Here is a 23,053-nt window from a genome sequence, read left to right on the forward strand (position 1 = left end):
TGCGCCTCTGCGTCAGAAAGGATTTAATATTCCTGGTTTTGCATCGAGAGCAGAGCTCCGGGCTCTGCGCTGTGTTTTGGTATCCGAGAGCTGTGGGTTTCATCCCTTCTGTGCTGCTGCGTGTCCGCGGGTCCCCTTGTTGAGGTGACGTGGGGAGAAGGTGAGCCCCAAGGAGCGATGCTGCTCTCCAGCCCTTGCTCCGAGCCCACGGCCGTGTTTCGGCGTGCAGCCCTACGATGCTATGAGCAACGTCAATGAAACCTTGGCCTGTCTAATGTGTTCAAACCACTAAGCTCTATTATTTGGGCAGATAAAGAAGCAGCTAGATGTCCAGAGGTGCCTACCAACCCTCCTTGCATCTCCTCAACCACCCCAATCCCAGCTCTGGAGCCCAGTGTCGTGTTTTCCGGAGCCGGCGACATCCAGGTAATGCTACCAGGGATCCCAGGTGGAACCCAGGAGGGTTGGGACACCCAAGGGTGCTCAGGGTAGAGGATTTCCCCCTGTTTTTCCCTGGGATGTGAGAGGTGACAGCTCTTCCACCTTCCTGGACCTGGAGAGGGCAGCAGAGAAAAGCAGAGCATCCTTGGCTGCCAGAGCCTGGATGGAGCAGGAGCAGCTGCGTTTCAGTATCCAAACACACTTCTCTGTGAGGAGGGTAATTTAGAGCAATTACACCGATTATTATTGCTTTTCTAATTAGTGCTTTTCCTACAGAATTAGCTGAGTGTTTATTAGGAGCCGCTTGTTGCCAATAGCTTAACTGCTTCAGTACCAGTTTTTATCAAACATTAGAGTGGCTTAATTTTATTATTTTTTTTTTCCCTGTGTGTAACTGGTTTTGTTATCTGGTTTCACATAAAAGCCCCAATTAAATATTCATTTTGCTTTGTTACATATGGCATTAAATTTTCATGAGCTGTATGTTCTCCTTGAAATTTGGAAGGGGGAGGAGAGGGGCGAAGTAACCAGCACTCTCTTAAAGGCAAGGGTGCACGCACGTGTGTTTGCTTTAGTGATAGGGAGGGAACTGGGGAAAAATAAAAAAAAAAAAAAAAAAGAAAAACAACAGAAAAAGCCTTTTCTCACCAGCCTTAAACCCACCAGCTTAGGGAAAAAAATTGCGAGGCAGGTGGAGTTTTGGTCCCTGCCCTCCTGCGTTGCGGCACAAGGCTGCGGCATCAAGGCTGATCCTGGGGGAAAAAAGGTTTCCTTGGGGGCTGAGAAGATGATTTTCACTCTCGGGCCTTTTTCCACCTTCCTAAGTGCCTTTGAGCAAGTTTCGTGGGCCTGTAGCCCACACAGTCCTTCCTCAGTGCAGTTGGGGTGTAAAATTGTATTCCTGGGAAGGGGTTACCTTTTAGTGACGCTGATGGAAAGTGTTGGGATCAATGGTGGCTTGATTGGGGGATTAAAAAAAAATTAGCAACAAATGAAAAAAAAAAGCAACAAATTTAACAACAATTAAATCCTTACCCTCCTCTCTGATGAGGGATAGGGATTTAAAGAGCTTGCGTTTACCTTCCCCAGTGCATGAAATTTTAATTTACCAGTGGTTGATTTCTACCCCACAGCTGTAGGGCTGGCTTGCCTACTGCCGTCCCTGTTTATAAGGTGTTTTTTTTTGTTTTGTTTTGTTTTTACCTGAGGTTAGCTGACCTGCAGCGAGAGCACGGCTTTGGGGTTTGTATTGAGGACAAGATCCAGCAAAGCAAGTGGTTGTGTGTCCCCTGGGGTTTCCCTGCATCCCAGCAGGCAGAGGCTCAAGATATCCCATTTTTTCCCCCCAGCTTCACCCTGGGGACCCCCAGCATGTATTTCATGGAGGAACAGCAAAAGAGTTTATACTGAAAGTACAAGTTTCTAAAAATTACGTTGTACTGCAAAGAAAAAAGGGAGGAAAAAAAAGCAAAATTCTTACTTTTTAAATTTTTTAAGCCAGGAAACTTAAATTATAACAGCAAAGACAAAAGTGCATTTGAAACAAACGTCTTTCAATATATTCTATAAAAATCCAATTAAATACTTTCCCTGAAAATACAACTTGTTCTTAAGACACCCTAGAGGTTTGGGATTGGGTTTTTTTATTTTATTTTTTATCAAGGGGAAAGTATGGGTTTAGTTAATTTTTTGATCAATTCTCTTTGGTCAGTACTCAAGTAGTATCATGACTTTGACAGAAATCAAGCACCCTCCTGTTTATCCGAGGAAAACAGTAACACTTCCCACCTGTATTTGGAATTAAAAAGGGAAACAAAAACTGAGAAATGAGGAAAAAGTGTTATTTTCAGTTTTTCTTCCCCTTCTCTTGCTTCCAGGGGGCAGCTGGGGGTGATGGGACATGGAAAGCCAGGAAACAGATGTCACCTTTTTCCTCCTCCTTTGCTGAAAACTAGAGAAAATAATCTAGTTTTCAAAAAGCTTGTCATAAGAATTTTTCTGAGGACTTTTAATAGTAATATATTGGGTTTTAACACACAGAGGAATTCTCATGTCCCAGCAGCTGCAGCAGGTGATGGGATGAGCATGTGGGCTCCAGCTTTCCAATAGAGGAATAGAAATTATTATCCATAATAAAAAAGTTTCTAACTGGCAGCATTTCTGCCAATTCTGGGTGGCACAGTCATGCCTGGCTGCCTGTCGTGAGCTCGAAGAGCTGCCTCGAACAAGGGAACACCTTTGTGCCTATTTTAGGTAAAATAGGCTCAAAGTGCTTGTCTGGCAGAGACAGATAGGTAAAGCAATTGTCTTGAGTGTTTCTGGATGTTTGTGTTTTGTATGCTTCTGATTTTACAGGTATGTAAGTAAAATTTTTTAGATAGATATATAAATATATCTTACATGTAAAAATAAAGAATTAAGAACATTTTTCTCCACAATATCAGGGCTTGCAGAATAACTACTTGACAAAACATTGACCAGAACATCAAATCCTCCGAATTATGTCCTACTTATGGGTTTCCAAAAGCAAGCTTTAGAATAAATTCCCGGGGATAAGTAGGATGGGAAATACCCAGGCTAATATGTGTACACGCATCGCGAGCGATGCTGTTGCAACTGCTCAAACCGAGGAAGGTGGTAAGATAAATGAAATTCATAGTCAATAGATCATTTCTTATCCCCCTCTTGGGGCAAGGGGTTCATGTTTTGTTTGGTTTGGATTTTTTTTTTTTTTGCCTGTATGCAGCAGTGACTTCTCTGCAGCTATCCCTGAGTGTAAGAATAGGAGCAGGGGGACCTTGAGGTACCTGGTGGGACCATCCTGACCTTCTCAGGGTCTCCAGGCACATCCATGCTGCTTGGGGATGGGCTCCTCTGAAGTACCATAAGTCCTGTTTTTGGATAATGTCATAAATTTAAATATTTTTTCTTTTTTTTTTTGTTGCCAACATGAATCAGTCATTCCTCTTTGTTTTAAATAGCAAATTTTAAAACAAGCTTAACTGTACAGAAGCTATGGAGCCTATCAGAGGTGAATGAACGCTGGAAGAGAGAGAAGACAAATCATTCCCATGTCAAAAGCTGGACTTGGGTGTGAACAGAGCCATTCACTAAACAGCATCAAATTAAACACATTTTGTCTGGAAAAGAAGTGCCTCAAAAATTTAGAGGTAAAGCGTCATTATAAGTTAACCTAAATGGGATATTTACATTTCTAAATAGTATTTTGAGACTATCCAAAGCTAATTTGAAAATGTAAAGTCTTTACCCCCACTGCTGTCTTGGAAAAAAATGAAGTAAAACAATTAGGGTTAAATTAACCATTCCTTTAATCTAAAATAAGTGTTCTTGACTTTAAGACAAAAATAAATAAAAAAAACTTTCCTTATGGGTTGGACAAGCTGGTTTTCTCTAAAATTTTGCAGGGGCTAGAAAATAAGGGAGAACAGTTCAACTTGAACCACGGGACAGTGGATGGTCAGCGGGGAGGATGTTGGGTGCTCTGGGCAGGCACTGGGGTGGCTCTGCTTTGTGCCAGCATCTGTGGAAAAAGGGGTTTGCTACCCCCGTTTTCTCTCTGTGTTGGTTTAAATAAGGCTTTTTCTGAGGTACGAGCACACATGCACTGTGCTTGGAGGGTTCATCCAAGTTTGGCATTTAAATTTTTCTCTTATATTGCACGTATCCACTTTTAGTTTAAATCTTAGTAAATTATCCCAAAGTCATCCTCACCCTTCCAAGCCTGTTTCCATTAAAAGGTGAGAGGTCTTCTCCAGACAAGCCATTTTCTGGGGCAATTTGTGCAGTCCTGCCGGGTTTTCCTTGAGAAGGTGAGACGAATGGGACCGTAGCACTATAAAAAGGCACGGGAGGTGGCTGGGATTCCCTGAAGCAAAGGGGGTTTCACCGAAAGCTATCTTTTTTTGAGCGTGGAAAAGCCAGCTGCCAATTTTTTGCTTCTTCTCAACATTATTTAGGTCTCTTCAGAGTTTTGTTTCGGATAGAGGAAAACACAAACTCAGTTCGCGGCTGAGTGCATCACTGCGTAAAGCCAGTCATCGCCATTTGATTTAATGGTTTGCATTCCATTAGGTGAGTAACAATTTGAAAAGTAATTCTGGGCACTTTGTCATGCAAATGGCTTCAGCTTTTCCACTGCTGTTGCAAATATGAGGAACAGGGTCTGCTCGGCCCGAGAGAGCTGCCTGTGTGCCAGCTCACCCCGCTTCACCCCCAGCAAGTTTCGGAGCTGCCCACAGAGTTAAGACTTTGAATTTGGTGTTTTCCCCCTTGATTTTCATTCCCCTGAAGTCCTTTATCGCTTATCTTCCTGCGAGTCTAAAGATGGTTGTGCGGGGAGAAGAGGGGACAGAAAAATTACATTTAGCCTGGGTAAAGCAAAAACCCCACAGCGTGATTGCATCCATTAAAAAGTGGGGAGGGGGGAATTAAACTTAAAAAAAATTAGAATATCATCTCTTAAAGGAAAAAGAATATTTGGAATCAACCAAATCTTGCATATCTAACAAAAATTTCTCCGAGTTACCAATTCAAATAACAGCCATCTGGTTTAGACCGAAGCCTGAAAAATAGAAGCTCGCCTAGGTCTGCGCCCTGTATTTCCAGCGAGTTCGTCTCTTTTCCAAGCACTAACGTGAGCAGGCGCTCGCTGCCGTTCGGCTGCTCCTCTGCGCCGTGCGGGAGCCGGCATCGCTGAATCGCAAAAGCGCGGCCGTGCAGCCTGTGAAGCTGCATCAGACGTAGGGGTCTCCAAAAGCCAGCTTTTCGAGTAAATTCCCGGGGATAAGTGGGATCGAAAAATACACAGGCTAATATGTGTACACACGTGGTGAGCAAAGCTGTTCTCCTAACAGTTTAAATAGCGCAAGGCAGCCAGGGATGAATTTTGATCGTTGCGGTTCGCGTTCGTCTGCGATGCTCCGGTGCCACGGCTCGGTGCTGCCGGGAGGACCGTGTCCCTGGTCATTTCGGTAGCCAGAAAAACAGGTACCGAGGTGGGATTTGCTACTTTACTCGCTTGGTGGGATAAATCAGCCCAGCAAGACGGTATTGGGACAGCGCTGGTGTGCGAGGGGGACAGCTAATGAGGGCTGTGCCTCGTTTGGAAAACGAATATGTGGAAACTGTGGCTTTTTGGAGAAAGTGGCCAATTTGGGATGGATAGTACTGATTCCCAGCCACAAACCAGCGGTGGAAATAATAACTTGCAAATAGCACCTTGCATGCAGGACTCTCAACTTCCTGGGCCAAATTTGGCTGGTGAGCAATTAACTACATATCCAGGTCAGCGCTGTCTTTGCCCCAGAGCTGATGAGGGCTGTCTGCTGGATCTCCTCCTCTTGCTTGCCCCAAAATGGCTTTCCCCATGTGAAAACACGTCCCTCGCTCGGGAGGAGCCGTGGGACCTTCTTTCCCTCGGGTGACAGCCACCTTGCAGGGACGCCAGGCGTGAGGAGCACCTCATCCCCTGGAAAAACCTCATTTTTGGAAGCTGGTGTGGAATTCCCCAAGCTGGAAAGCAGCCAGGGCTGGTGAGGGATCCCTAAAAAGCAGCGTGGGCCACTTCTTAACCATACCAGCCCCACCGGTGAAAGACAACGCCAGCAAGGCAAGGGCACGGGACCCCGATCCTCCGGTGTGAATATCGGACCGGGTCCCTATAGGGTTTGGGCCGGAGGTTGGATATCGAGCGGAGTTTCCAGGCCCGTGGCTCGATGGCATGGAAACAGAGACGCCCCAGCAGGTTAAGAACAGGCTCTTCCACCTAAAGGATGAAAAGAAGGGGAGAAAAAAAAAAGAGAGAGAAAGAGCCGCTGCCATTGAATAATTGATGAGTTTCAGACCAATCAATGCGACAGAAGAGCAGGGCTAATTAAAGGTTTCTAAGGAATCCCTGTAGTAATTTACTTGAATGTAAGAAGTTCATTCTCTCTCTCTCTTTTTTCCCCCTCCCTGTTCCCAGGAATTCCAGTTTTAGGCTTCGGCGGTCTCTAACCACCGCTCACTTTTCCCCTCCAGGGGGGTGTTTGCTATGGAAATATGCAATTAATATTGCAGCGATCATAATTGCTAATTATTAAAACAATGCTACCTCCTTTTTCATGGCCTACTTTCTTGCTCAAAATCATTTAAATAACAGGGAAAAGGAAAAAAAAAAAAAAAAAAAAGCAGAGACAAGGTGGCTGGGGCTCAGCTGAGCCAGGATTAAGCACTGAGCGTGGCTGGGTTTAGCTATAATTTGGTGCATTCCCACCACATCTGCCTGAAAACTAAGGGTAAGGTGCTGCTGCCAGCGGGTGCCCCTTGCCATAACCTTGGGCCATGCTGAAAAAAATGCCCGGCGATGCCGGAGCGACCCTAACCCATTTAGCGATCAAGCTATCTGGCTGGTCCGCCAGTGTTTCTGAAGCAGCCGTTGCGGTGGCATCCCAGTGCTGACTGCTGCTATGAAATATTAATAGTCGGTGATGAGGAATTAACTGTCAGAGGTGTAGGCTGTCGAGGGAAAGGTGAATCAAGTGGGGAGAGATGCTCAGTGCTAGGGACCTGGTCTGGGGAGGGGATGCAATTCCCTCCCACGCCTGGCCAGGACCTGCCGTCCCACCAAAGAAATATGGGACTTTTGGGTAGCGCCCTGATGGTGAGATCCTGAGGGAGCAGAGGAGAGCACGGCCAGCTCGTGGTGCTTCACGCAGGAGTTACAACCCCAAGGTCGCACTCTGATGGGCGAGAGCCGAAATGTTGCGGGGCTGAGCCGAGAGAGGAACGCCGGGGCTGGCTCTGGTTGCTCCCCATGCTTTGCATCCCGACCCATTCCTGACCCATTGCTTGAGTCCCTGGGGGAACTGGATGAGGCTGGATTGGGATGGAGGGAGCGCACACGTGGTGTCGTGTGAGGTTGCATGGATTTGGGCATGAGCGAGAGGCCGTTTTAAGAGCTGCCGGCGCAGGGAGCTCTTGTGGAGCTCCTTGGAGGAGCTTCTCCATCCCTTGGTAGCTGCTGCAGTCATGAAGGTAGGGGACTTAAATAATAGACTGCACTTAAAAACAGCACAACTCAGATGCGGAGAGCACTGGCGTGGTTTCATCGCCTGCGCGAACGCAGAGCAAGAAAGGATGAAAAACCTGCTCCCGAGGGTGCTGGCGGTATGTCGCACGCAGCAACTGCAGGAATCCAGAGGGGATCTGCTGGGGGTTTCTGGAAGCAATGTATGTGGAAATAAGGCTTAAAAAAGTCCCCTTGTGTGTTGAGGCTAGCAAAGCAGCCATTTTCTCCCGCACATAAATGAAAGCAAAAATCGGCAGGGTTATAATAAAACATGAAAGGCTTATGTGTAAGCTAGGAAGCAAGGCTTTGAATGGGTTCCTGGTGGTCTCAGGTGGTTGAAGGTGTAGCTATAATACAGCAAGCAATTAGAAACAGGTTTTCTATTAACTGCCTTACTTTGCTGGCTGCTTTGATGGAGCTGACCTTTCCCTCCCAGCCAGTCCTGGAGCAAGCGACAAGTTGGAGACTGCCTGGCCCTCACCCCTCCGTGTTAAGCACAGGTTTCGGTCCCACATATCCTATCTTTTCCTGCTAGAGGGGAAAGATTTGGTGTCTGTAGAGCTGATGGTGTGATGACCGAGTCCTGGCTCTAGTCGCGGCATACAGGCAGTGCAAACCTGTGATCAGGTAGGCAGGAGGAATGGGCTGAGCTCACCTTTGTTCTTTCCAGAGCAAAAAAAACCCCAACCCTGGTGGGTCTGGGATGTTTTTAGGAACTTTTGTTTTCTTTCTCTCATTACAGTGGGTGCCTCACCTCTAAAAATCTTTATTTATTTTCTTACGCTGTCAAAGGTTCGTTACAGATGTTACCAGCTGATTTGCCTGGAATGCTCCCATTTATCCCGGGAGTGAACAGGGGACTCTGTTAAGAGGCAGAAATTTTCCTGATTTGCTGAGTTTTTATTTTTAAAGGACTTGAACTAAGTAATCTTTTCCTGCAGCTTATGAAGCTGCCTGGAACGTACCTGATCTAGTTTCAAATCCACCACTGATCCTGCTGGGATTTGAACCAGTAATTTGAAGAAAAGCTCTCTGCTGCTTTTCTTAGGTGTGCTCTGCTTTCCACCACCAGCTGTCTTGTTGGGTCACCCGTGATGAAGAGGCAGAGCGGTCAGGCAGTGGTTGACTTCTGAAAAGGGAGAAAAGGGATCGCTGCAGGCTCCAGTTTGTAGGGGCAAATTGGTTTTGGACTGGGCATGGCAGAGGTGGAAGAGCTGCCTCTGTTACAGCTCCAACCGGGTGGCTCCTGCCTCCACGTTGATGTTCACCACACCTGAAGCTGCACCTTTTTGGCCTAAATAAATGCAAAATACAGGTGCAGAAGCAACTGCTAGGAGTCACTCAAGGCTGCTGAGAAGCCAGGCGGATAACCAAGTCTGCTTCAGATCTTTTCTTAACCTCGTGCTACTCAGAGCTTTGACGAGCACATCTTCCAAATCTGTTCCCCTCGTTTGGTATCTTCCTCATCTCCATCGTGCCGACGACACCTCAGTTGCAGCTCTCTCCATCTGCAGCTTTGGGGAAGGTCCATAGTCAATTATTTAAAACAATTCCCACTGTTGGTACTTGCAGGCTCGAGCACTCCTCCGAAACGCTGTCAAGAAGATCCACCCCAGACTCCCAGTGCTGTGTCTTTCCCAAGCTGAACCACTATGTCTTCACCCTGAGTTGGTAGAAGAGGAGTTCAGACCTGTACCTGACTTCTGAGGGTTTTGGAGCCCTTTGCTGGGTTTTTGGGAGGAAATTGAAGCATGGACAAGACCATCCTCACCTCAGTGTGGGCCAGTGGGCTGAGAGGACCATGCGTGCCAGGAACCAGCTCTGCTCTTGGAAAGCAGAAGATGGTTGAAGAAACTGGACCGTTAATCCAGCCAAATTACGGCAACACGTTTGAAGGTGTTCGCATTCAAATTCAAACTGTTCGCCCTCTGGGATGAACTAGGCAGGATGAGGGTGTTTGTTGATTAAAGGGTGGGGAGAAGGGAAAAAAACAAAAAACCCAAAAAGGTGGTTGGGCCGAAATGCTGGAAGGTTTTTCACCATCTGTAATCAGCTGTAAAGGGAGGAGAGAGGAACCTTGCATGATAAAAGAGCAGCCCATGAGCTCTCCCTGCAACCCTCCTGGGACGGCTGGAGCATCCCTGAAGGAGAGGAACTGGTTAAACCCGCGGCTCCTGAGTAGCAGCAGGATCCGCTGCGCGAGCGGTGAAAGATTGGTGGGCTGGAATGATGCGCATGGGCTGTATGGAAATGCCCACCAGCCCTCGGCAGCGGCCGCCACGCAGACGGGGGGACGCGGCACCGAGAGGCAGAGGGAGCGTTATTGATGCGCTCGCCTCGGGGAGGGAAGCGGATAATGGATGTGGGATGTTGGCCGTGCTTTGTCATCAAACGAGGGGCCTGAAAGATGGTGCGCTGGAATATTATCAGTCATTCCTTGATCAAGATGTAATGCTCTCGGGGTCCTTCTCTTTTTCTCTTTCTCCCCCACTGCACTGGCGAACGCTTTTACTTCTCACTCTTTGACCTTTTTGTTCTGGCGTTCCGGATGCTCAGAGCCGTTCCCCTTTTAACCAAGAGAGTGCCACCCTCCCCTATCCTCTTCTCTCCCTTCCCCCAAGCCTGAAGATACCGGCGTGAATTTGAGGAAAACACGTTTCCCGGTCTGCGTGGCCTCATCTTGAAAAGGCCTCTTGCTTTTTATTCCCCCCCGCTATACTGTTAATAGATTATGTGTATGCATACACATACTTAAGTTTTATTTCTACGGTACTATAGGTAAGAATAGTGCTTCCTAGACAAATAAAAAGGTCAGTCCCTGCTTTGAGAATGCCATAACACAGCAAGGGATGGCAAATAAGGGGTTTTATTACATCTCACCTGTATTTAGGCAAATCAAACAATTGCATTTTTTACAGCCCTGTGTAATGGCCTGATGCAACCAAATGAGACCTCTCTCCCGGGGAGTTTAAGCAGCATATTAGCTTTATCACTTGATGACCCATAAAATGGTTGTGCACCCCTTAGTGATTACCTGACTTACTCAGCACAGCTCTGCAGGGAGGATATTTAAACATTTTTTTGCATTATCAATTTCATAATGTCATACTTCCAGTCGTCAGCCTTTTAAAAGCAGTGGCTTTCCTTTTCGTCTTTGTACGGGGTAGTAAACCAAGGAAGATGGGGATGGGAAGCTAAAAATAAGGTTTCTCCATATCTTGGAGGTGGAACTAGAATCTGGGACATCTTCTCTTCCATCCTGTCTCCTCTGATGATGTTTCATTACATGAGAAACTTGGTGGTCGTGAAACTAAAGGTGAGGATGGACAGGGTAAATGGAGAAATCTGCCCTCCCATAGGAAGTGGCAGAGCATCGGTGTGTGTTGCAGAGCGGTAAGACTTGGAACAGAAAAGTGGTGAGAGTAAATCCTGCGTGTCATCTCTGCAGGCTGCACGTGGCAGGAGAGCCCCAGCTCACGTGCTGGTCTTCTGGGCTGTGGAGCACTTTATCCATCTTTGCGCTCTGCATCTGATTTTTGTGCATTTGTCATCATCCCTTCACAAATTATCACCACCTTGTTCATGTGTCTCCGTAGCTTGACCAGGGTTCATTTGCAGAAATCCCAGCTTAGGGGCTGCTCCCCGGTAAAGGCTGTCCACAGCTGGAGCAGATACCGAGCAAACCCTCACCAGCATCCCATTAATTCACCTCTCATAAACAAGAAGTGTCACTTTTCTGTGGCTGGCAGAGAAATTTGTTATTAGAGAAACTCCCTGGGTTGGCATTAGAAGGAGCATTTCAAAACACTTATGGCCAAGCATCTCCTCCACTCCATTTGGGGTCATTTCTCCCTTCTTGTGAATAACTCAGATTCTGACTATTCCCAAATAAAGAGCATAAGTGATGAGAGCCACAGCGTTTGCCTGTAGTTGAATTCTCCTAAACTAGAGCTGGAAATGTAGGGAAAAGTGATGCGAAAGGAAATATGCTTCAGAGCAGCTTTGGAGAGAATAACAGTAAATGGGGAGGAACGAGATCCAAAAACAGGGTCTTGGGACAAGAATTTCTAATGACAATGTTTTTGAGCATCTGAGTTTTGGGGGAGACACTTTGTGCGTAAAACAGGTTGGAGAACAGGTTTTTTGTTTTGTTTTGTTTTTAATCTTCTGAAAAACTTCAGGGTTTCAAAATATACATTCTAGCAAATGTGGTTGATAAGCTAATATTTTGGTACCTTTTTAAAATTAGATTTCTGGGAAAAGTTGGTTTTGACAACTGTTTCATTGAAAAAAACCCTAAATTTTTGTTTACACCTGAAAAGATGCCCATGGTGGGGGGGTGGGGTGTGGGGGTGGAACTAGATCCATTCCAACCCAATTCCAACCCAAACCATTCTGTGATTCTGTAATTCTAAATAAGGTATGTCTCAAGATGAAATGAAAATGTTTGGAAAATAATTGAAATGAGACACTTCAGTATTCTAAAACTCTTTTCCATTTCTTTATAAAAAGTCTTGTTGCAATCAGTACAGACATGAGAAACTCTTTGGTATTGCCAGAATTGCATTGCTCCTTGGAAATGTCTCCTAATGACAAAATTTTAGACCACTCTGCTTTTTAGGTAGGTACCATAGGGCCCCTTGTTCCCCCTCTCTAATTCAGGTAGCCAAAGTTTCACTGGTCATTTTTGGAAACCGAGATCTTTGCTTTAGGGACTGTTTGCATAGAAAGGAGATGAAACTGCAAGCCTGGAGACTTGGTGCCGGCCCAGAAGCAGCAGTAATTTGCGAGTGGAAAAAGCACTTGCTTTCACACGTTGCATTTGTTTTGCAGTTTCACCGTAGATGTTGCCAATTCCCATGCCCCAGCTTTATCCAATATGTTTCCAAAAGCTTTATTCTGCTCCTGTTCACTTTTGTACATTTACTTCAGCAGGGTTGAATATACTAGCAATAAAGTCCTTGGTGAAACGGGTATAGTGTCCAGAACTTCCCTTTTAGGTCTGCTCAAAGACCAAAGATGGGAGCTGCCGACATGGTGAATGTCACTTTGCTCCAATGGAAAAGTTCCTTCATTGTATCTTTTGATCTCTATGTGGGGTTTTTTTGGTCTGTATTCACCTGGAAAAAAAAAAAATCTATGCAAATCTGCTCAGTGTGGCTGACGGGTAATTCTTGCAAGGCAACAGGTATTACAGTTTCACTGGGAATATTTTTTTTTCCCCTCCCTTGTACTTGCAGAGTGGACCTCAACAGAGTTATTTCCTCTGGCGTGGGCTTTTCAAAGGTAAACCTGACCAATTCTGTGGTCCGGGAATTCTCCCAGTTTGTCCCAGTCATCACACTTGTGCGGGCAACAACTGGCTTACAATCTGCAGGACCTGGAGTTGAATTCAGGTGAAACCCCAGGTGTTCACTCACATCTGAGATACCTCAAGGCACCCAACGTGATCACCAGCTGCTGTGCAAGATGTGTCTCCTGGAGGTCATGTCTTCAACCTGCCATCCCCTTAGAGACGTTTTGACTAGTCTTGTGGCACCTAGCACTGGATACCTGTGTTTGGGCACCTCACTCCCACCCTCTTTGCAGTCTGGTCAAGAGCGGTTGTCCAATCTTTCTTGATTGGAGGATGCTTTGAGATCCGTTGAGACTCCATCCAGCTGACCTCCATCATTATGAGGTGGATGAGATGTCGGAGCATCAAGGCTACCTAAAGCTCCTGCACCACGTTGCCAATGGGCCTAAATATCACCAAACTTGAAGCCGAGCCCCAAATTGCACCACCTTTGGGCTGCAAAGGAGGTTAATAGTGGGGGTTCTCCTGTTGGCCGCTCAACACAACATCTCCCTCTGCCCATGCTTTGAGAAGCACCAAAACCCGGGTATGAAGGGTAATCTTCCAATCTTTGTGGAAAATTTTGAGGGGATGGGGTGAGCTATCTTAAATAATTCTGAAACTTCACAGACCTCCCTATTTTTATGGATTCTCTTTCATCAATCACACTGAAACTTTGTCTCTGTGGGAATTCAGTAAGTAGATACCACAAAGGATTTGCATGGCACAGTGATAGATCATCTATCCCGAAGTATGCACGCTGAGCATATCAGTAGTAAGATTTACTCCCAAGAGGAGCCCCCAGAGATAGATCTCAGGCCTTAGTTAAAGACCACTGTCACCTTGTCACTGGTTCCAGCTTTGGTTTGATCTATAGATGGTTGTGTAGGGAGCAGAGCTTAATAACTGGAGAAGGAGAGCGCTCTGGGGTTCTGCCACTGACTAGCTGGAGTCACCTTGGGTGAGTCACTTGCTCCTAGATCACCAAAAATATGTGTCCTTCAAACTTGTTGACATGAATGGGAGATTGTGGGGGTTTTTGACGATGTGGACCCTTTGCTTGGGTCGCATTAGAGTTAGTGTGTGCTTCCCAGCTCCTGAGGTTCAGTCCACTGGAGACGGAGGAGGTGGGAAGTCTGCAGGGTCTCACGCAGGAGCTGTAAGAGAAGGTGTCACTTGGCGGTATCTAGAAAAACACCAGGATGCTGCTCTCCATTGGAGCAATGCACCTTGAGGAAGCTGTTGGGAAGGGATTTGTAGGGAAAGGAGGTTGGCAAATATGTGCTGAGGGGTCCCATTTTACTTGGAGATTTCCTGCAGGTGAGGAGGAGGGGAGATGTTAGCTACTGCTTCCATTTTTAATGAATGTTTTCCCAAAATCCTGTGTAGTGCACGAGGCAGTCATCTTTGCAGTTCTAATTTAATTTGGTAGGCAGTTGGACTAGATGATCATTATAGATCCCTTCCAACTGAACTGTTCTATTATTTTTAGATTTGACCCTGTCTATCACTTTCATATCTATTAAATTCCTGACAAACAAACAACCCATCTGACCGTCCGAATTTTTCCTTTCCTGGAAAAATTTCAAAGGCCTGAAGACTGCTATCTGTAAGCCACCAACTGGAAATACTCAGGTGAGTATGGGTTCAGCAGAGGTAGATGGCATTGACCCATTTCTAATTTGCGGCAATAACACATATTCTCTTTTCATATGCACCAAAGACTGAAGCTTCCTTGCCTTTTTCCATTTATTGCTGCTCCACCAAAAGTGTCTATCACCTTAGAAATTACTCACATAATTTTTCAGCTTGCTTTTGGATGTCAAACCAAACAAAAATCCAGGCTTCTGAGATCAATGTGTCTTTTTAAGCAATTTTTTTGTTAGTCTTTGTAATACAGCTTCACCGAAATGCTTCCTAAATCAGGACTCTGCTTTGGCTTTGACAATTCTTTGGTGATTTCTGAGACTTATAGAGAATAATGCAGCTGGCTGGTGGGGGGTCTGCTGTGGGTGTTAGTTTGTGGAAACAAATTCCTAACTATTCTGGTCTATAAATCCTGAGCCTAATGCCATGAGACCTGCATCAGTGAGTTCACTCCCAGCGTATTGGCATTTTAAGTTTTGACAGTCCCATTTAACCATCTGTATTGATCGCAGGTTTGGGTATATACAAAGGAACGTTTTCAGGGGGAATTTGAATTACATTGGAGTAGAAGGAAAGCCCCAGATCACTTCAATGCACTTTGATATTTAATTGGCAATCCTGGGATAGTGTAACTTCAATTAAAGTGAAGTCATCCCACATACCTCTCTACTGACCTGAGTTCCTGCATGAACATGACAATATTTGACAATGAGCATGGAAAGCACGCAGTAAAACAAGCCCAAGGTATTGAGTCTCCTTAAGGTACCCTTTCTTTTTTTTTTTCTTTTTTTTTCCCCTGTAGTGGCTTTACCCACCTGTAATTGCAATAGAAAGAAAGAGCCAGGAGATATTTCTTTGCAGACGAGACAGTGGTTGTGTTATTATGGTGTATTATGTTACTTTCCATTAGACCAAAAACTTTTCATCTCTAACCCTAGGAGGTGACCTACAGTAAATACAGTGTCGTATTTAGCTTTTGTAAATAGCTTAGCTCTCATGAATGTTTTATAGTGGGGTAAATATCACGTTCTCTCCACTTATTTACATCCGCACAGCATCACAGAAGACTTGTTGGTATTAAATATTAATTGGAAGCTTCAGTGAGTCTATGCTTTTGTCAAGAGTGCACTGGGCCACACATCTTTTTTGGCCTCACACATTGAGAAACCGCATGATCTTCCGAAGAAAGAACTGGAAGTGCATTATCAGTGTTTTTAACCAAACTGCCCTTCAGCTTGATGGCTACAGCTTTCATTGCTTTCGCTCAGCTGGGAGGAGGGAGAGAAGTCACGGACAAAGACATACGTGGCTGACCCAACACTTTGACCTTAGTCTATGTATCTTTTGCGTCCCAGGGCATGTCCCTGCGGAAGGATTTCAGAGATTTATGGAGGCCAGAATGGATCAGCCAGTCTGGCTTGCTCTGAATCTTGGTCCAGTGACCCCCCTGATTGAGCCAAGAACTTGTGTCTGCCTCAAGTATATCTTCCAGGGAAGCAACCACGCTTTTGGCTTCAAGACATCAATCAATGGGGAATCCACCATATCCCTTGGTACACTGCTATTACTTGATGCATGGTTAATTAATTTTAGAATTACCAATGATTTCTAATGCCGTGCTATGATTTTCCTGGCTTTCGCTTCCACCCATGGTTTTTTGTTGTGCCTTTCCTGGTAGGTTTGCAGATCTTGCCTAGTATCTTGTATTTTCTCCCTGGGAAGGGCAGGTTCTTGATCTCAGGATGGAGGGTAATAATTCGTCTCTTTCTTTTGATATGCTAAATACATGGAGCTCTTGCTCTCTGTCAGAACTTTTCTCCAGTTACAAATTGTCCATGGCACTTTTTTGTATCTCAATCAATTTTTGTATCTATCTCATCTGTTTTAGAGCTGGGGCATGTACTCAGTGCTCCAGGATTGGTCTCTCCTTGGTGCATGAAATACGTTCCTCTCGAGGCTGCTTTTTCAGTATTGAGTCTTCCTCCAGAGTGACCATGACTCGTTACAAGTTTTGGTTGCAAAGGATTATCTTTTTTTTTTTAATCAAATCCCTAATTTTTCATAGATAAATTTTTGAGAAACTATTCCAAAGTGAACTCCAACTTTGGACATGAATGAGACTCTGTGAGGTGCTATTATTATGGTCTATGAGCACAGCTTATGTTTCCCCCTCAAAATTCAAAATAACTTTTCTCAGGCAATGAGCATGGATTATTGATGATCCACATGCTCTATATACCCAAATAAATTTGCATGAAGGCATCATTTCAGAGGTGTAAGTAGGGATGCACAGAGCTGTCAGCATCTGTGCTGTTGGTTGACTTCAGTGACTTCTCAGGGACGTAACATTCATTGATTTCATGTTCACCCATATTGGTGCATCTCTGTTGCCTTCCCTCAAGTCTGCTGAGTTATACAAACGTGGGAGAGTAGAAAAATGGGCAAATTGGGCAGAGGAGGTTGAAGAGCAGCTCTCAGTGGAGGGGACAAAGGCCTTATGTCTTTGAGGTATTCATTTTTAAATAATCCTCCAGAAGGCTTCATCTGAAAGATGACTTCTCTTTTCCTGCCTGTTGCTGGTGCCGGTTGGGGTCACTGTTTATGCTCTGGCTGGTATCGGAAAGGTGGTTACTTAGGCATGGAGGAAAGCTAGTATAATGGAGTTTAACAGCATTGATTTTACACGGAAGGCTCATTCTGCACTTAAACCCCTCCTTTCCCCATGAATACCTTATTTAAATGGTTGGTATATAATTTTTTAATGAGATGTTCCTTAATCCATCCGACCAAAGACTAGGAAGACTATGACTACGCAAGAGGGACAAAAAGCTTCTGGTTTTGTTAACTGTCTGATTTTCTGATGCATTGACTTTGGTGGCCTTTATTTGGCAAGAAATGCCTTTTCTGCCCCACCTGACCCCAACCCATTAAAATGATTGCAGAAACCAGAGCAGTTGCTGGTCCATGCTGGAGTTTGTCAAGTGACTCTTAGCCCAGAGTAGCAGCCTGGTTATTTTTAATCAATGCAAATCAAGTTTTGAAGCATCCATTATGTCCTGGTCCAGGGGCAAACTAAACTACATTACAAAACACTTAAGCCCTGTAAAATTTCCTGACCTCTGAAATCTCTTACGACCTAGTTGCAGCTTCACAATGCCTAGCGCTAATCTCTCCATTAAAGCCTTTTCACCTATTTCCTAAACTGCTGCACAATGTGTGTATTTAGACAAAACCAGCAGCTTTCAGAGCCATTAAAGGCTCAAGCCAAAAGTAAAGATGATTTTCTTATGGCTGAGGATGTCTGACAGCCCAGGGGGCTTGAACGACACTATGTTCTTCAGCTGACCCTTATTTAAGATAACCTGTGAGTGTCAGGATTACGATGCTAAGATTACTGTGGTATTTAAATATTATGTTATTAGTCAAATACTGCCATGTATAAACCCAAGATAATTTGGGGGGGGGCGGGATTGGGAAAGGGGAGAATTCACTATCAAGGCTCAGATTTAAGCTGTTAGATTCAGCTCACAACTGAGTCTTTGAAAATACGCTCTTCCCCTCTCATAAACTGTTATTTATGTTTATGGCACCAAATTAAATCTTTCCTCTCGAGTTTGGTGACTCTGACATGCTTTCTTTTAATTTACTAATCAGCAAATGACCTTTCTAATTAAAACAAGCGTGTTCCATTTGTGGAAGGGTGTGTTAAATCTGCTTCTTCACTTGGACAGAAGGAGAACCTGAAATCTGTGTTATTCTCCCCAAGTTTTTAAATTCCTGAAATTCCCAGGACTCTTAAAAAGGACAGTCAAGAAATCCCAGGGACTTTTCTCTCTCAAGGAAGAGCCTGGCTGCCATCTGAGCAGAGGGTTCACTTTGCTGAGAAGAGGTGGGAAGAAAAAACAAATTAAGGGTCTCTTCCAGACTCACCCTGATCCTTCAGCCTTCCCGCAGGAAGAGTAAAGACCCGTATGAAGTCAGAAGAGTCGCCCCTTTGAATTTGTTTTTCTCCACCAAATGGGCAGAGGGATCAGTCCAGCTCTCAGCAGCGCAGTCATCAATATCTGAAGGTAGGTGGGATGATTTCCACCTTGGCCCACACACACACACAGATCACCCGCCTTGCAAAATACAATTGCAAGAAAACACAATCCCGTTTGTTCTACAGGTTCATGAAATAATGAGCCCATGGGTACATGTGGTCTGCACCACCTGCCCCTGTGGAGAAGCAGGACCTGGCCAAACCCCTGAGAATTTTGCAAACTTCGGTACAGCCCTTCTTTTAGCTTTGACACCATCCTTCGGGGCAACCCTAGTTTAGACTCCTCATCTGTCAGGAGCCTTGAGTTCCTCCTCTGTAAATCCAGGATGGTTGCAAAGCCCCTCAAGACCTGCTGGTGGAAAAAGCAAGTTATTTTGGAGCAGCAGACACAGGGAAGCGCGGCGGGCAGAAGGGAGTTTCCTGCGGGAAGCCACTGGCATTGCCTGCGCTGCCGGAGGTTGTGTCATTCGCCTTCCCTTAATCTCCCGCTTTTTACTGGAGTTTTTTTAGTTGTCATTCTTCACAGTGCTGTGGTCTCAGGATCCAGTTAAGCAAACCCCGCATTATCCACACTACCTAACAGTGTGACATCTGTGAATGGCTTTCTAATTACTCAAATAAATCAGCATGATTGGAAATTCTTGAGATTTTATTGGGAAGGAAATTTATAGTAATTAAACCCAATTAATTTTGGATTTCTGTTAATCCAGAGAAGGTTTCGGAAGCTTTGGGTTAGACCTGCACTGTCTCCAGGAAGCGATGTGGGTGAAAGAATGAGAAATTAATTGATTTTGGACAATATGATGATAATAGGAGGATTTTTCAAATGAGTTTGTTATGCATCTTGCATCAATTGCAGAGTCTCTTTTCTGGCATCTAAAAATATCGTTCAGGGCTTTTACTAAAGATTCAAACAGACTGAAAGGAATCTTTTTTAATCAAAATAAAGAACCCTTTTTAATTACTCAGACTCCTTCACAGTTGGAGGTAATAATTGTCTTACGTTCTTAAGTAGTGCTGTTATTAGCCTGCCCTGGGGCTCTTCTATTTTCCAGAAGTTAGCGTCGCTCTCTGTTGAATGCCAGGATAGAGCGTGCGTCAGCTTATATATTTCTGTATCTTTGATGCTGGGAATGACGCGGATTGAACCCAGCCTCTTGCTTTGGTGCTGCCATTCCCAAAATGTCTGTACACCCCAACAGAGCAGTGGTACACACCAAGGGATGGTGAGACCACGCTTTGCAGAAATGCATGTTGCATCATCTTATGTTTTTTCTTAAATGCTTTTTTATTGTTGGATTAGGGGGTTTGGGGGCAAATAAGTGCCAGTCAAGTGAGTAAATATTTTCCCTCTCTGTTTTTTGTTATGCATTTTAAACCTTCCTTCCAGCACTGATGGAGGGCGAAGGAGAGCACCCAGGCAGTGTCATGGACCTCCTCTGTAGCGGCACAAGTGGAAGTTTGCAGACACTGCTGCAGGATTATCAGGACAGGAGTAAACATTTTATGAGGAAAAAAGGAATTTATGGGACCAGCGACTGCTGTTCTTCATGAATACCTGCTAGATGCCCACTAGAAACCTGGCTTTAATAACTGACATCAAATTAACAGTGTCTGCTTGGGTGAGAATATTGCAGACCCTGAGAAAGTCTTTTGAACATTTATGCGGGTGTTTGTCTCTTCATCATGTCCTTGGCATTGGATATCGCTCCCGCATCCATCTACTTTTTGTCAAAACGCTTTTTCAATTCATGCTTTTGGTGCCTGCTTAATTTTGAGGGCTGCTTCCAATGCTAAGCTGCATGAAGCTGCTCTTGCTTGCAGTTGAGGTTGGTGAGAGCAGAACTAGCCAGCAAGCCTTTATACCTACCGTGCACTGAAACATATAAAATAGGTATAATACAGGTGGATCTGGATTCTGCCACTTGGGCAGCTGTAATGTCTTTTTATTCACCAGTATTACTAACGAAGCACTCTTACCCATTCTTCTATAGCTGAAAAAAAAAAAAATGTGGTGACATAAAATGAAGTTCACCTCAAAACTGCTCAGAGAAGAGCTTGGATGCAGAACCAAGGCATCCTGACCCCCACGTTACTGCTGTGAACCGGTCAGGCGTCTGTCTTGGCACCTCCTGGCTCATGCAGTCTGTCTCCTATAGACTGCCTTAAAATTACAGAATCGTTTTGGTTGGAAGGAACTAAATGTGTTTCATTGCTATGAGAAGGGAAGCACCCAAGACTGTCAAGGAAAATAAGTAATCTGTCATCTACAGCAAGACCCATAGAATATATGACGGTCTATTGAGAGAGGGAAAGAAAGAAAAAAAGAGAAAGAACAAGTGAACTGACCATGCAGATGCTCCCTCTGTGATTGCAGAAGTGATGTGTTTTGGCTCAGTTATTCGGCAAGTGGGTGCACTAAAGAGCAACTAAATCAGTTGCATCAGAGCATCTTTTGAGGCTGTGGCACACATCAGCTCAGAGATGGGTTCCATGGAGAGCCAACATCTTTGAATTAACATTTGCAAACCATCTTTGGCCAGGAGCTAGTTGCACTGCCCAACTGCAGTGACGGGCTGAAATGGTGACATTTCCACATTTCCAACCAAAAGCCAAGAAAAGCTTTGTGCCATATTGCTGGAAGGAAGAAACTGGCTTGGAAGACATCCCAAACTTCACGTCCACCAGCAACTGGTGTAACTGCTGCATTGCGAACCCTTGGTATAGACAAGCAAAGACCTTCCACTGAGGCAACTTCACAGAGCTTGAAATACTGAGTTTTCGGTATCTCTGGCTATAACAAAGAGTTAAGCTGCTTTCATGTTCCATGTACTTTCTGCTAAAGAAGCCCCACATCGGAGGGCTGTATCTTTCTGAATGTGAGTTTAGACTGCTTTTGTGCTAATGCATTTATATTGTGATTGTGAAAAGCTTTTTTTAAAGAGGAAGATAAATCTTACCCAAATCTGATAATCATTTTTAAAAATCTCTGCTCTGAGATTTATTTTGCTTTTTTCCCCCCTCCCTCTGGAAAAAAGAGAAGAAAAAAAAAAAAAGAAAAAAAAAAAAAAAAAAGGAAAAACAACCACCCTACTGCATCAAAGAGAAATAATGGCTTGTAAGTACTTAAAAGCTTATGGATAGGAAACTTAAAAAACTGGTCGGATTCAAACCAAATCCTATCAGATTTTCTTGGTTCTCATAAACCTTTAATCAGCTCCCATGGGGCATTTTTGCTAACCATAAAACATGTGATTAGAAGACACATGAACTACTGGAATTATGACAGCGAGATGGGCTTTGACTTTAGTCCGACTTAAGAACGGGAATTTAAGAAGCTGTTGCATCGATAGCAGTAGGCGGCCGCCGCGGGAGGGACCACAATACACCGCCGTTTCTGTTGTGAGAAACCAAACTGGTGGCGAGACCCTCGTCCACCGTGTCGCAACCCTACAAGGGGTTTTCAGAACCCAGGCATCCTCCTCCGTGAAACCCCGATGCGTTCAGACTGGGATGCGCGTTGCAAGGCACTGGTCTCCGGTAACCTACTGCTGTTAATGGGATGCGGGAATGGGACAACCCAGAGGGGAAAACAGCACAGGATTTTTGGCAGAAGGCTGGGATGATCCTCGTTGCAGAGGCAACGTTGCACTTTTCGCTTTTCTTTGACCCTTTCTGGGAGATGATGTCTGGCTGACAAGGGTAGCGTATGGCCTGGGGTGCCTGGTAGCATCCTGCCCTGTCCTGGTCCTAGAACTTGCTCTAATGCCAGCCTATGAGCTTGGCCCAGCTGCTTTCCATCTCAGGGTTCTGTTGGTTTAAAATACCAGTTTTCTGGAGCATGCATTCCCTTTTATAAGACGGGGCTTTGGAGTCAAATGCAATTCAGTCAGGATCTCTGGGTGCTTTCGTCATATAAGTAATATCTGCTGGGGCACAGTCACTGACGCAAGAAGAGATTTTGAATGAGGCTGGAAACGGATGCTTGGCCCCTTTATGGGAGAAGATAAATATTTTATAATCTGTGTGTAAATGTCCCAGGCATCAGCAGGACAGGAGTATCCTGTAACTAGCATAGAAATTACCAGTACTCTAGAAATAAACTGGGATTTCTCTGTGTTAGATGCTACTGACAAACCTGTGATTGACGTGAGAACTTGTATTTCTGTCATTCAAAAGGTGATTTCTTTGGAAAAAGCAGCGGCTAGATAGAGATGAATGGGTCTTTGTAGGACACTGCAGGTTTGACATGGGGATCCATGAGATGGGGGACCATTTCGAGAGTCGAAATCCCTTTAGCAACTAGTTGTGAAGTCTCCATGAGGTGGCGACAGCTGGAGCAGAAGCAGTTTTGGATTATAGCGGCCCGAAGTCCCACAGGTGTGTCACCACGCTGTCCAGTGAGCCTATTCTGGAAGGACGTTCCTTGCTTTAGAAGATGCATTTTTCACTCTTGAAGACCACTACGTTCCTGGTTTGTCAGTTGGGAAAACTCTAGTTTGGGATCCCCACCTAATGA

This window comes from Buteo buteo, chromosome Z (genome assembly GCF_964188355.1).
Source record: "Buteo buteo chromosome Z, bButBut1.hap1.1, whole genome shotgun sequence".
Lineage (NCBI taxonomy): Eukaryota > Metazoa > Chordata > Aves > Accipitriformes > Accipitridae > Buteo > Buteo buteo.